Source organism: Pteronotus mesoamericanus, unplaced genomic scaffold (assembly GCF_021234165.1).
Source record: "Pteronotus mesoamericanus isolate MK-2021 breed Mesoamerican mustached bat unplaced genomic scaffold, CSHL_Meso_final contig_90, whole genome shotgun sequence".
NCBI lineage: Eukaryota > Metazoa > Chordata > Mammalia > Chiroptera > Mormoopidae > Pteronotus > Pteronotus mesoamericanus.
Genome location: NW_026555277.1, coordinates 17,853,992 through 17,869,618, shown reverse-complemented (window position 1 = coordinate 17,869,618; position 15,627 = coordinate 17,853,992). Strand labels below are relative to the sequence as shown.

The 15,627-nt window shown below is 37.9% G+C and overlaps 1 protein-coding gene and 2 pseudogenes across 1 annotated transcript in view; 2 read left to right on the top strand and 1 right to left on the bottom strand.

Moving 5' to 3' along the window:
* EEF1B2 (eukaryotic translation elongation factor 1 beta 2) overlaps window positions 1-15,627 on the top strand; it is a 213,870-nt gene that overhangs the window by 68,917 nt on the left and 129,326 nt on the right. The window lies entirely within an intron of this gene.
* LOC129080398 (40S ribosomal protein SA-like) lies at window positions 3,665-4,545 on the bottom strand (annotated as a pseudogene).
* LOC129080600 (adenosine deaminase-like protein) lies at window positions 7,622-10,508 on the top strand (annotated as a pseudogene).

Genomic DNA, 15,627 nt, shown 5'->3' with positions numbered 1-15,627 from the left:
GTGACGGATGTGACTGAATGTTTAGAGCCTAGAAATTATATCACTTGGCACTCGGGCCGATAGAAACTGAGCACACTAACACGCGTCATGGCAAGGCCTTAAATGTTCACTGCCTAAGGAATTTCTCAGGCACCAGGGAACCTCCTCAGGCTCAGGACACTGGTTTAATGCACCACTGCCAACCCTCAACTGATGGGAGACTTAGTGACAGATGAATACCCCGGTTTCCCGATCTGCAGTGGGACAACTCTGTGGCATATTCTTCACAGGCCCCCAGCAGGACGGAGACAAACTTGCCCACACCTCAGTCCCCTCATTAACGTATTTTTCCAGGGCTTCTCTCTCTGGCCTGGGTCTCACTTTCCTCATCTTCCCCTAAACTTCAGCTTCTGCGTAACGCCTCCCAAACAAACTGCTGGCACCTAAGCCCTTCCTCAGGGGCTGCTTTTTGAGAAAAATCTAAACCAAGACACCCAGCCTCTATTTCCTGCCTTGCCACCACTTTAAATTCTCTACCCTCTCTTCATTCCTCAGGCCTTTCTTCTTAGAGCGGACACCTCAGTAATATTTGTGCTGAAACAATGGGCCACCTACTTTTTAACACAGAGCTTAGTAACACAGAGGAGCTGCGTCTTTGACCTTGCAGTCTTCTTTTCCCTGTCTCCTCCGCCAGCATCTGTATGTAAGAACAGGCAGTAAAGACCCTTGGTCCAGGCAACCATCATTTTACTGTTTCTATGGGTTTGTTTTTTTTTTTTAAGTTCTACATGGAAGTCAGGTCATACAGTATTTGCCATTCTCTGTCTTACTTATTTCACTTAGAGTAATGCCCTCAAGATCCACCCATGTTGTTACAAGTGGCAGGATTTCTGGTTCAACGGTATTTCACATTTTCTTTATCCATGTATCCATTTGTGGACACTGAGGCTGTTTCCATGTTTTGGCTATTGTGAATAATGCTGCAGTGAACATACAGGTACAGACGACTTTTCAAGATAATGATTTTATATCCTTCATTTATATACCCAGAAGTGGGATTGCTGGATCAAACAGTGGCTCTATTTTGAAATTTTTAAGGAAATTCTATACTATTTTCTATAGTGGTTGTATCAATTCACATTCTTATCAACAGTGCACTCCTAGTACACTTCTCTTTTCTCCATATCCTCACCAACACTTTTATCTCTCATCTTTTTTATAGCAACTATTCTCACAGAGGTGAGGTAATACCTGCTTTTGGTTTCAATTTGCATTTCCCTAATGATTAATGACGTTGAGCATTTTTTCTTGTACCTGTTGTCCATTTGTATCTTCTTTGGAAAAATACCTATTTGGAACCTCTGTCCACTTTTTTATTTGGATTATGTGGGTTTTTTAAAAAAAGATTATTTATTTATTTTTAGAGAGAGGGAAGAGGAGGGAGAAAGAGAGGGAGAGAAACATCAATCGGTTTCCTTTCTCAGGCCCCCAACTGGGGACCAGCCCCACAACCCAGATATGTGCCCTGACCGGGAATCAAACCAGCAACCTTTGTTCTGCAGGCTGGCACTCAGTCCACTGAGCCACATCAGCCAGGGTGCATTATGTGGGTTTTTTTCCTTGTATTTCAGTTGTATTAGTTCCTTCTATATTTTGGATATTAAGCCATTAACATACTTCGCAAACATTTTCTCCTATCCATGGGTTGCTTTTTCATTCTGTTAATTGCATCTTTGCTATGCAGAAGATTTTAGTTCGATGTAGTCCCACATGTTTATTTTTGTCTTGTTGCTCATGCTTTTGGTATCATACCCAAAAAATCGTCGCCAAGTCCAATGTCAAAGAGCTTTTTCCCTATGTTTTCCTCCAGAAGTTATATGGTTTCAGGTTTTACATTAAAGTCTTTAATCCATTTTGACTTAATTTTTACAAATGGCATAAGCTAAGGGTGCAATTTTATTCTTTTGCATGTGACTATCCAGTTTTCCCAACACCATTTATTGAAAAAAACCGTCTTTTCCTCATTCAGTATTCTTGGTTTTCCTATCAAATATTAGTCGATGTTATATGTCTGGGTTTAATTCAGGGCTTTTGAATCTGTTCCATTTGTCTATGTGTCTGTTTTTATGCCAGTACCATACAATTTTAATTACTACAGCTTTGTGGTATAGTTTGAAACCAACTTTGTTTTTCTTTCTCACTATTGTTTTGGTTATTCTGGTTCTTTCATGGTTCCATACAAATTTTAGGGTTGTTTTTATATTATGTGAAAAATAACATTTGAATTTTGATAAGAATTTCATTGACTCTATAAAGGGCTTTGGGTATTGTGGGCATTTTAACAATATTACTTCTTGTAATATATGAACATGGTATATCTTTCCACTTATTTTCATCTTCATTTTTTTTCCATCAATATCTCACTGTTTTCAGTGTACAGATCTTTTACCTCCTTGGTTAAATTTATTTGTTATTATTTTACTCTTTTTTGATTCTAGTGTAAATGGAATTTTTTCTTTATTATTCAGATATTTTGTTTTTTGTGTATAGAAATGCAACTAACTATTGTATACGAAGTTTGTATCTTGCAGTTTTACTTAGTTCTAACAGTGCTTTGGTAGCATCTTTAGGGTTTTCTGTATATAAGATCATGTCATCTGCAGACAGAGTCAACTTTATGTCTTCCTTTCTAATTTGGATTCTTTATCCTTTTTTTTCTTTTTACCTAATCACTCTGGCTAGGACTTCCAGTACTCTGTTCAAGAGGACAAAGCTCCTTTCTCCATTAGGATCAGTTTTCTCCCAGGAGGCTCTTCGTTGACTCATGCTTACATTTTTTTTGGCAAGAACTGTCCCACGGTTTTCCAGATGTGCACAGGCAAGTATGAATCAAACCAGAAATGCACTGATGAGTCTCAGAAGGTGGGTTCTGCCGTGTTAGTAAAGCATCGAGCCTTCAAAATTGATGACAGCCACTAGTCCTGAGCTTGCTTCAGTCATCATTAAGCAGGCCCTGGCTGAGTAGTTCATTTGGTTAGAACATTGTCCCCATACACCAAGGTTGTGGGTTCAATCTCTGGTCAGGGCACATACAAGAGGCAACCAATGAATGTATCGAAAAGTGGAACAACATTGTTTCTCTCTCTCTCCCTACCTCTCACTCTAAAATCAGTTTTAAAAAATTAAAAGAAGAATCATCCTTAACTGAGACACACAAAGTCAGGCAGTTTCAAAGTCATTTTACATCTGAATTTGGACTCCAACTCATTTGATTGCCGGTTTACAGTTTCTTTGGTATTTGTTCTAATTCTTATGATTCCTTTTCTTCTGCTTACTTTGGATTTAATTTGCACTTTTTTTCTCTAGTTTCCTAAGGTGAAAAGTTCAGACTGTTGATTTCAGATCTTTCTCCTTTTCTAACATATGTGTATTCAGTAGTATAAATTTTCCTCCAAGCATTGCTCTTACTGCATCCTTCACATTTTGGTAAGTTGTGTTTTTATTTTCATTTAGTTCAAAAGATTTTTAAATTTCTCTTGAGATTTCTTCTTTGACCCATGTGTTATTTAGAAGCATGGTTTTCTTTCTTTTCCTTTCTCCCTCCTTCCTTACTTTTTCCTTTCTTTCTTTGGCATTAATGTTTATTTTCCATCAACCGTATTTCCATGTTCTGTTTAAGACGAGCTTAGGACCACTCAGTGGTTGCTCCCATCCTTTCAGCGGCCGGCCGAGCAGTGGGAGCTGCAGACCGGTCTTCAGCGCCGGGCTGAGCGCTCTGTCTTCAGCAGGAAGCGCGGAGCAGGCACGGAGGGCACCTGCACGCCTTCAGACCAGTCTGCAACTGTGGGGTGAGTAGCAGCAAATTCAGGAGCTGGAGCAGTCCTTTCACCTTGAAACTCCTCCTTGGTCACAGCCTTTTCAGCAGCCGCCTGCTCTTCCTTTTAAATCTCTTCAGGATCTCCGTGGAAGGAGAGATCTAGGGTGGCCTCCTTCCTGGAGGTGCTCTTGGGCGATGGGGCCACGCATGTGCAGAACTTCCCGGACCAGCGTCCACCACATCAGAGTCACTGAGTGAGCTCCTTTGTTGTTGCACTTGATGGCAAAGTCCACAGAGTGCAGAGGCGCAACTTGAGACACAGGGCATTGGTAGGTGGGTTAAAATACAGTGCCTCTGTGAAAAGGCTTGTGTTCAGCCCCGAGATCCGTAACCACCAGAAGTTTTGCCTTCCAAAGGCTGCCTGGACCTGGTTAGCAAAGGTTCTGGTAGTAAAGCAGCAGCAATAGAAGCGGCTCTAAAGGCAGCAGCAAACTTCAGCACAGCCTGCTGGCCATTATTCCTGAAGGATATGACATTGACGTCACCCAGAATTTCAAGGGCATAAACTGCCAGAAGACGCTTCTCTCAGGTTATCTTCAGATTTATGGTGAAGATGCCATCACTTTTCCTCCTGGAGATGTATGTTCCATCTGGAATTCAAGGTTGGTGCTACCTAAGTGTGTTCCTGATGCAAGAAATTTGAAGACATCCCTCTCCTTTGTCTGCAGGACATCAAAAGCTCCAGACATTGTGAAAGTTTCCCTTTATGTTATGATGAGAACCAGGAACAATGCCATGTGGACACCTCTCTGGGTAGCACAGAAAGGCTAGAAGTGTATTTGTTAAACTTCACACAATTTGTAATTTTTCAGCTGTCTTTCTGTTATTGATTTATAGTTTAATTCCCCTGTAATCTGAGAGCAGACATTGAATGATTTCTATTTTCTAGAATTTGTTACTGTGTGTTTTACAGCCGAGTGTGCTCTCTCTTGGTCAGTGCTCCATGCACGCTTGAGGAGAATGTGGGTGCTGCTGCGGTTGGATGAAGTAGTCTGGAGGTGTCAGTTACGTCCAGCGGACCGGCGGTGTTGTTGAATTCAATTATGTCTCTATTGACTTTCTGTCTGCTGAATCTGTTCATTTCTAATAGAGGGGCGTTGAAGTCTCTACTTATGACAGTATATTCATCTATTTCTCCTTGCATTTCTATTAGTTTTTGCTTCACATAGTTTGATAGTCTGTTATTATGTGCATGCATATTAAGGGTTGTTATATCTTCTTGGAGAATTGACTCCTAAGGCCATTCTTTACCCCTGATACATTTTCTTGTTTTGAATTCTGCTCTCTCTAAAATATGATTACATGTGTTTTCTTTTGACTAGTGTTAGCTGATATATTTTTCTTCATCCACTCACTTTTTATTTTGTTTTATATTGAGGTATAATTCACACACAACATTACATTAGGTTCAGGTGTACAACACAATTCCATATTTGTATACATTACAGAATGATCACCACAATAAGTCTCATTATCATCCAACACCATACATAGTAATAGAATTTGTTTCCTTGTGTTGATAACATAATATCTACTCTCTTAGCAATTTTCCAATATGCAACACAGTATTATTAACTATAGATGTCATGCTGTATGTCACATCTTCATGGCTTATTTATTTTGTAACTGGAAGTTCATACCTTTTAACTCCCTTCATCCATTTTGTCTCTTCCCTGCTTTGGCAACCACTAATCTATTCTCTGTATCTATGAGGGTTTTTGTTTTGTTTTGTTTTGTTTGGATTCCAGATATAAAAGAAATCATATGGTATTTATTCTCTGACTCATTTCACTTAGCATAATGCTCTCTAGATTTATCCATGTTGTCACAAGTGACAAAATTCCATTTTTTTAATTAAAATTTTTTTTAATGAACTAAATAGTATTCCAGTGTGTATATGTACAATGATTTTTTTTTAGTCCTTTCAGCTGTTGGTGGAAACTTGGATTGTTTCCTTATCTTGGCTATAGTAAGTAATGCTGCAATGAACATGGGGGCACATATTTCTTTTTGAGTCTGTGTTTTTTTCATTGGATGAATATCTAGAAGGGGAACTGCTAAATCACATAGTAGCTCTATTTTTAATTTTTTGAGCAACCTCCATACTGTTTTCCTTAATGGCAGCACCAATTTTCATTTCCACCAACTGTGCACAAGGGTACCTTTTTCTCCACATTCTCACCACCCTTTGCTATTTCTTGTCTTTTTGGTAATAGCTTTTCTAATAAGTGTGAGGTGCCATCTCATTACTGTTTTGATTTGTCTTTCCCTGATTAGCGATGTCAAACATCTTTTCATGTGTCTGTTGGTCATTTGTATGTCACCTTTGGAAAAATGTCTTTTTAGCCCCCTGCCCATTTTTAAATTGGTTTGTTTATTTTGTTATTCAGTTGTATAAGTTATTCATATATTTGGATATTAACCCCTTATATATATGATTTGGAAATATTTTCTTCTAATTAGTAGGTTGCCTTTTCATTCGTTGATTGTTTTCTTTGCTCTGCAGAAGCTTTTTAGTTTGATGTGATCCCACTTGTTTATTTTTGCTTTTGTTGCCTTTGCTTTTAGTGTCAAATCTAAAAAATCTCAGCCAAGGCCAATGTCAAGGAACCTACTGCCTATATTTTCTTCTAGGAGTTTCTGGTCTTACATTCAAGTCATTAATCCATTTTGAGCTATTTTGTATACCATGAAAGAGAATGGTTTAGTTACTTTTTTTGTATGTGGTTATACATTTTCCAGCACCATTAATTGAAGAGACTATCCTTTTTTTATTGTATATTCTTTGCTCTTTTGTTGTAAATTAATTGACCACATAAACATTGGTTTACTGCTGGGTTCTCTATTCTGTTCCATTGACATGTGTCGGTTTGTATGCCATTACCATACTGGTTTGATTACTACAGCTTTGTAATATGCTTTGAAATCAGGGAATGTGATGCCTCCAGCTTTGTTTTTATTTCTCAAGATTGCTTTTGTTATTAGGATTCTCATGGTTCCCATACCAATTTTAATGTATTAGCTCTATTTCTAAGGGGAAAATGACATTGCAATTTTGGTAGGAATTGAATGTGTAGATTGTGTTGGTTGTTAAGAATATTAATTCTGCCCTGGCTGGTATAACTCAGTGGATTGAGTGCCAGCCTGAGAACTTAAGGGTCCCAAATTCTATTCTCAGGTCACATGCCTCAGTGGCAGGCCAGATCCCCAGTTGGGGATGTGTGAGAGGCAAATGATTGATATATCTCTGGCACATTGATGTTTCTCTCCTTCCCTTCCCTTCTCTTTAAAAGTAAATAAATAATTTTTTTAAAAAAAGATTATTAATTCTTTCAATCCATGAGCATGGTATATATACTTCCATTTATTTGTATATTCTTCAATTTCTTTCATCAATACCTTAGAGTTTTCAGTGTATAGGCTTTTCACCTCCTTTGTTAAATTTATCCCTAGGTATTTTATTTTGTTTTTATTGGTGCTTTCTTAATTTCTCTTTCAGATTGTTTATTAATAGTGTATAGAAATGCAACAGATTTCTGTATATTGATTTTGTATCCTGAAACTTTAGTGAATTAATTTATCAATTCTAACAGTTTTTTTAATAGAGTCTTTAGGGTTTGCTATATGTAATATCATGTCATCTGCAAATAGTGACAGTTTTACTTCTTTTTTTCCAATTTGGAAGCCTTTCCATCCATTAACTTGTAATCTATATCTGTCCTTGTATTTAAAGTGAGTTTCCTCAACTTCTGGAATGGTGAACACATGGGGGTTTGGGGTATGTGTTATACTCAGAGAAGACATGGAAGCTCCTTGTTCTTTCCCTATACCTCGCCTTATGCAACAATTCCATCTGGCTGTTCTTGAGTTCTATCCTTTCATAATTAACTGGTGATCTAGTTTGCTATCAGAAAGACATGGAACAAGAAGATGCAGCAGAATCAGTCAAAACTAGGGAGAATGAGTCATTTGTTATCCTGACAAGATTAGAAGACTGCAGTTAACTCTTTCTGTGTCTCCATTATCAGTAATGTTGATCTTGGCAAAGATGATTCCTTCAACCTTTTGGTGAAAACTGCAGATTTAATTTGCTTTGTTTAACCCGATAACAGTGGTAAGTAGAGAGTAGTATAAGTAGAGACCCAGGATCCTGAAATAAGCTATAAAAACTTGAGACATGGCGCATTTACAGGGAGTTGCAGGGTGGGGGAAAGTAATATTACTTATCCATCAAGTTTCTCTCTGGTTTTTGTAAAGGGAGAGGACAGTTTTTGGTCCAATAATACCATGTAGGTTATATGCAATAAATTTTTGTAAGCAAAGTTTACTTCTGTCAAATGTTAGAACTTGTAATATGTTAGAATTTGATTTTTTTAAAATGTATGTCATCCATTTGTTAAGTGGACTCTAGCAGATCTGTTGCAAATGCAAGAACAAAAACAGAATGTAAAGTTTGCTTAAGTCTTTGTATCTAGTGTTTTTCATTTTCCCTTGGGCTGACTATTCAAATTGACAAACCAGCAGGAAATATTAAAAAATACTTAAGTTGTGTGTTCCATTATAGGGTAAGTACACAAAAATTTTCTCAAAAATTATTGTATAATTGCATAGTGAATAGCAAAATTTGACAATATGCTATTCTATGTGCATCCCTAGAGTAAGTTATTAGGGTAGAAAAATAAGCCATTTACATTAGTGCAAGGTACATAGAAAGTGAGTCCAAATTAATGTAAGTGCTATTATTTTACATCAAAAACAATTTTATGCAGGTGCAAATACAGCAAATGTGTATTTTTAATAACAAAAGATAGTTTAAAGTCATGAAAAAAATGATCACTAAAAACTGCAGACACTGACATGCTGTCAAGGATGCTAACTTGATAATAAAATTAATATGGCATAAAGCTTTTCCATTTCCCCGCCTCCTGCCAATCAGATACTGATTTAGGTTCAAGATTTTCTTCTAATTGTAAATAATTTTGAGGATAATGAGAATTTGTTGTGTAAATCATTATGCATAGATATAGTCTGTGGATTTAAGTGGGTCAAGTGCAAGAAATAAATTTTGGCCCCATAGCTAACAACATAGTAAAGACATTACACAGGTACCAGGCACGAGGCTGGAAAACTCTTGCTAAGGGTGCTGCTTCTGTACCACCTGCACTCAGTGCTCCTGGTTCTGCGGGCCCAGGGCCAGAAGGTATCCAAGACTGGCTGTGCGGCCCTGGCCGGTGTGGCTCAGTTGGTTGGAGCCTCCTCTTGTAGACCTAAGGATCGTGAGTTCAATTCCTGGTCAGGGAACATGCCCAGGCTGCAAGTTCTATCCCCTGTTGGGCACATATAGAAGGCAACAGATTGGTGTTCCTCTTTTGTATCGATGTTTTTCTCTCTTTCCCTTTCTCTCTCTCTCTCTAAAAGCAATGAAAAAATGTCCTTGGGTGAGAATTAAAAAAAAAAAAAGAGTGGCAGTGGTCTCTAAGTGGGACTTCATGCCTACTTGAATGATTCCGTTCATTCTAATATCATGAAGAAATTAAAGCTAAGAAATCAGGTATTAAAATTCATGATTGGATGACTATGTTTGTAAGGGAAAGAGAACTTTAGAAGAATGTTTCCAGATGTTTCAGATTACTCATCAGCTTACTACTTACCCTGAAGATATTCTAATGGTCACAAAAGATGTCATTAAAGAATTTGCAGACGATAACATGAAGAACCTGGAACTAAGGGACACAGCCAGATGAGAAAATGCTGCAGAAATTACTAAGAAGACTTATGTGGAATCCATACATGAGAGTATAAAACAGTTTAAACAAGAAAACTTAGAGACCGATATTATGTATTTGGTACCAGTTGACAGAAGAGGTGGTCCTTCCGTGGCCCAAGAGTCTGTTAAACTTCCCGAAGAATTCTTTTCTACTGAAGATACAGTTCTTGGGTTTGACCTCAGTGAAACTCTACAGCAGGACAAGCAAAAGATTTCTTTGAACTTCTTTTAGAAGCAAAAAGAAAGAAAGGAATGAACAAACAAAAAACCCCCCAATAGTTCTGAAGTTGGCATTTCATCTTCCAGGGATTCCAAAACCCCTAAAAGAAACATGAGTATTCCTGGATTTACTACTTCCTGACAGAATTCGGCATGGAACATTTCTCAGCTCCTCTGAGGGTGGATCCCTGGATTTGGTGGACTTTGTGAGGAAGCAAAAGATCCTGCTGGAACTCTGTTTGATCTCAAATCTTAAGAGTCAGACAGTTGTGCCTTATCACCAGCACCATTTCAGATTCCCACAGCGTTGCCCATCCTTTTGTGATCTGTACTGATGATTAAGGTGTTTTTTTTCAGTATAGCTTTCCCAAGAGCACCGGCTGGCAGCTGAAAAATTTAGTTTGGCCCTGGCTGGTGTGGATCAGTGGGCTGAGCGTTGGCCTGTGATCTGGAAGGTTGCCAGTGTGATTCCTGGTGAGGACACAGGCCTGGGTTGCCGGCCATGTCCCCAGGGACATTAATGTTTCTCTTCTTCTCTTTCTCTCTCCCTTACCCTTTTTCTAAAAAAAATAAAGTCTTAAAAAGTTTAGTTTGACCTAGTCTCAGGTATGGGATCTGTTTTATGAATCCATCAACTATACCTTTGCTTCTGACAGCACCATCTGAAGCTCAAAGTGTTATACTTTTAAAGTTGTAATGAGATGAATTACTTTTGAGTAAGTGTTGCAACTGAGATCTTCCTGCCATACGCCTCTTAGTAAACCATCCGTCCATCCCTTTGAAGAACAGCAGCCAAGTAGCATGGACTCATGGTGGCTGCTCAGTAAATATGTCTTAAATTGAAAAAAAAAAAAAAGACCCACACCTTCATTTTCTTTCCTTCTCTCAGCCACTGGCTCCAGCTAAAGCTGAGGCCAAAGCAAAAGCTTTGAAGGCAAAGAAAGCACAGTTGAAAGGAGTCCACAGCCAAAGAAAAAGGAGGAGAAGGGGGAGGGGAGAGCATACCTGCATGTCACTTACCTTCCAGTGGCCAAAGACCCTGCATCTCTGAAGGCAGCCTAAGTATCCTCGGAGGAGCACTCCCAGGAGAAACAAGTGTGACCACTATGCAGTCATCAAGTTCCCTCCGACTACAGCGTCAGCCATGAAGAAGATAGAAGACAACAATATGCTTGTGTTCATTGTGGGTGTCAAGACCAACAAGCACCAGATCAAACAGGCTGTGAAGAAGCTGTATGACACTGATGTGGCCAGGGTGAGCACCCTGACCAGGCCAGATGGGGAGAAGAAGGCATATGTTGCACTGGCCCCCGACTATGATACTTTGGATGTTGTCAAAAAAATCAAGATCATCTAAACTGAGTTCAGCTGGCTAATTCTAAAAGTAAAAATTTTACACTGTAATAAGAAAAAAAATGAAAAAAATGTTTGATTTTTAAAAACAGTTCCATGCATCACATACCACTTATAAAATCTTACCAACTATTAAAATAAAGAGGACCTTTTGGATAATTTGATTTTTTAAAAAAGTTAAGCCGTGGAAGCATAGCTTCAATGCAGGGATTTAGCTAATCTAACCAGCCACACACTGCTTGAGAGGTGGTTCTCATTTGCTATTTTGAGGAGTCAAGTTGAAACTAAGTGATCCTAGATAGTTGTTGGAAAATGAGGTGAAAGTTTTCTACTTGATGATATCTTACAGAAATTCTAACAAATATGAGAATGTGCCAGAGTTCGCATTACATCCAACAAGATGCCTGAAGTGATAGTTATTGCAAAGCCATATACCACAAAGAACCTGGAGAAACTACAGTTTTATAGGTGATGATAATATGAGATCAAAAAGTTGCTTCTTTTCTCTCCTTTTCTAAAATCTAAACCTGATTGTTAGAGTTGCATCTTTCATAGCAGGCAGAATAAGCAGTATTGAGCTCAACCTCAGGTTAATCCCTGTAGAATCAGAGGAAAGATTCAAGTTTCTGTTCTGAACATTCTGAAAGATTGGTTTCAGAATCACTGTGTAATTATTTAGGTTGGTTATTAATTCTCTTTGGGACGAATTATGTCCAAGACACCCCTAAACAAACAAGAAGTGATTTAAATATTATCTTAATTACACAGATTGTTATAGTAAATTACCACAGATGGTGACTATTGAAGCCCGTGAATAATAACAACCAGGTGGCCGTCCTTGAACACCTTCTTTGGTGTGGGAGAGGCTAGACTTTGTACATAGAGGGGCATGAACAGTTTAGTGGGATAAATATGAGCTCTCTCAAGTATGGTGTGGCTTGTAGGCGCAAAATGCACATCTGAAAAAAATGCAGCAAGAATATTAAAAATGGGTATTAATTTTTACTTTATGCAATTTTCTTCATTCTCCATGGTGTTTTAATTTTTTAAAAGTGTTATTTATTTATTTTTAGAGAGAGTGGAAGGGAGGGAGACAGGGAGAGAAACATTAATGTGTGGTTGCCTCTTGCGTGCCCCATACTGGAGACCAGGTCTGCAAACCAGGCATGTGCCTTACACTGGGAATCGAACCTGCAAGCCTTTGGTTCACAGGTCGGTGCCCAGTCCACTGAACCACACCAGCCATGGCCTCATGGTTCCTTATAGTAGACTTAGTGAAAGACATTAAGGATTAAGTTATTGCTGACACTGATAAAAAAATTCCAATAAAATATAATGTCAAATTATGGAAAATGAAAATTAACCATTATTTCCAACATATCTGACAGAAATTTACATATAGAATTTCTGATGTTGTATTCTTACGGGAATCAGAGATATGGGTGGTTTTTCTCAACATGTACAGAATAAACCTATTTGTATCATAAACCTGTTTAAATAAATCAGGTTTTAAATGTTTATGTACTAATGTATGTCATACTTGATACTTTTAGAAAACAAAAGAGTATTTCTGATCAAGGAATGTTGTTTTTCAACTGCAGTACCAAGTGAGTTCTTCTTGGGTGGGATAGCAACTGCATAGTCTTAAATTACTAGAGAGACTATATTTTTGAATAATGTTAATTGAACTATAGATAAAAAATACTCCTCATAATTAATAATTTCTTGAAAGTGAATGATTTGCCTACACAAATGAAGGTATTGTGGACCTCATGTCAAACCATTAAATATACTGTATACAGCTTATATGTATACTACATATAATGGTACAACATATATTGTTCAGAAAGCAAACCAGATGATGGTTCTGTGTACTGTTCTTGTAACATTAGATATTTAAGGCAAAACAGATTTTATATACTTTTAGAGAGGAGAAGGGAGGGAGAAAGAGAAGGTGAGAAACAGTAGTGTGCAAGAGAAACACCCAGCGGTTGCCTCTTGCATGTCCTTAATCAGGGACCTGGCCCCCAACCCAGGCATGTGCTCTGAAGGGGGATCGATCAGGTTGGTTCACAGGCCGTCCCAGTCGACTGAGCCACGGCAGCTTGGGCTAACATTAGATCTTTAAATAAAGAATTCTCTTTTTCTTGACTTTAAACATTGTTTAAAAATGAGCTTCTTGTAGACAATATACAATTGGGTCTTGTTTTTCAATCCACTCTGGCAATCTCTTTTAATGGTGTATTTAGATCATTGATAGTCAAAGTGATTACTGATGCAGTGGATTAATATCTACCATATTTATTACTGTTTTCTATTTGTTGTCACTGTTATTTGTTCTTATTTTTGCCTTCCATGCTTTTCTTTCCTTTTGTGATTTTAGTTGAGCTTTTTGTATGTTTCCATTTCCTTCCTTTCTTGGCACATCAGTTATACTTTTAATTCTTTAAATGTTAATTAATTACTTGATTATTTTTAGATTTTTCTGGTGAAGTTTACTGATTATATTAGTCCTTTCCTAGAACCAAGTTTTGATCCTGGGAAGTTATATGTACATTCAGATATAAGCAAGAAAACCCATCAGCTATCAATTTCACAATAGAAACAAGTTGACTAAGCTGGAAAATTGACTAAGACAAGGGCGGGTAAAATCATCACACATTTTAGAATAAGGATGTCAAAAGTCACTTGAATTTTTCATTCATGCAAGTGATTATTTAAATACTTCTAACTGGGCTTTTATAATATTTATACATTCAAAAGTATTTAGAATCTATTATACAACATACATACACAGACACGCACTTCTATTTTCAGTGAGACCTCTAAAGACAGACTATAGCTTTCCTTGCAAGCTCAAGTCATTTTAACATCTAATTTAATATCTTAAAATTTTTTTTAATGATTGTCCTAGACTTTGCAATATACATTTACAACTACTCCAAGTCTACTTTCCAGTAACTCCATACAATTTGGGTAGTGTGAGAACCTTATATTAACAAAATAATCCTAATTGCTCCCTTCTATCCCTTGTATCATTATTGTTATTCATTTCACTTATACATATGCATACACAGCATTTATATATGCATATATACACATACGCACACAAGATACATACGTATAAGCATACATAATTGAATACATTGTTGATTTTAACACTTTAAACAAACTGGTAGTTCAATACAAAATAAGAAAAATAAAAGTTTTTAGTTTACCTTCACTTTCTCATTTGATGCTCCTCTTTACGTTCATCTGCGTTTCTGATGTATTATTATTTTTTCTCTGTAAAGAGCATCTTTTCACGATTCTCACAGGCAGGTCGAGTGGCAGTGAATCCACTAATTTTTTTTTTCTTTGAGAGTGTATTTCTCCGTGAATGGGATGCCATATATACCGCTGGGTTGGGGTACAGATTGTGGCCGCAGCAAGGTCTGATCTCACAGGGAGGGAGCCGCCCGCTACCGCGCAATTATCCAAGGCACTTGAGGGAGTGTCCCGCCTCTCTGCAGGGGTTATCTAACTCAGGAAACCTCAGAGGGAAAAGGAAAAGTGGGTTATTAAGTGCTCAAGGGAGCGCAGAACTTAGAGAAAATGTCGACTGTCCCTAGATGGTGAATCCCGGACTCGTGATACTCTACCCTAGACACCAAGCGCGGCAATATTGCAGCAACTTACGCAGGTTCGTGCGCAACACCATGTGGCACTGCAAGCGGCTCTCTACAAAGTGGCGCCGGGAAGACTCAACCTTTATGACTCCCCAGTTTTAGGCTGAAGAATAATGGCAACACCTGACAAAACAAACAAACAAAAAACAAAAACACAATGCGTAGCCAGCATGCAGCACTGGACTTCGCTTGTCAGCTGCCACCAAAGGCGATACCATAGCTCAACATCAGACCAAGGCTTTCTTCCGTTAGACATAGCATTGGGCTGGCCAAAAAATCCGTTCAGTTTTTTCTGTGAAATAAAGGACACACTTTTCATTCTCACCAATAACTTTATTGATTTGGATATTTTGAGTGTGTCGGCTATCTCTTGCTATTGGCTTCTTGAGGGTAGAGGGCAAATATCTTCAATGCATAAGACGGCCCCATGGCAAAGAATTATTTGGCCAAAATGTCAATAGTACCAAGAAACTTCGCAAACCTCTTTTGACACATTCGATCAATCACAGCACCTTCTTCATACACTGCACAAATTGTTATATGGATTTCAGTTGTGTTTTTAGCTTTCTTGAAATAAAAAAACATAATACGCTGAAAATATTGCATATTTTTTCATCTTCAATATTTAAATGGCTGCACAAAAATTCACCAGTTTTGATATATTTTTAAAAATGCACGCTGATATGACAGCTGTCACAATACAATCTAACAAGATTGTGTCCAATGAAGTTAAAGACAGCTACGCACTTCTTGAGCCATTGCAG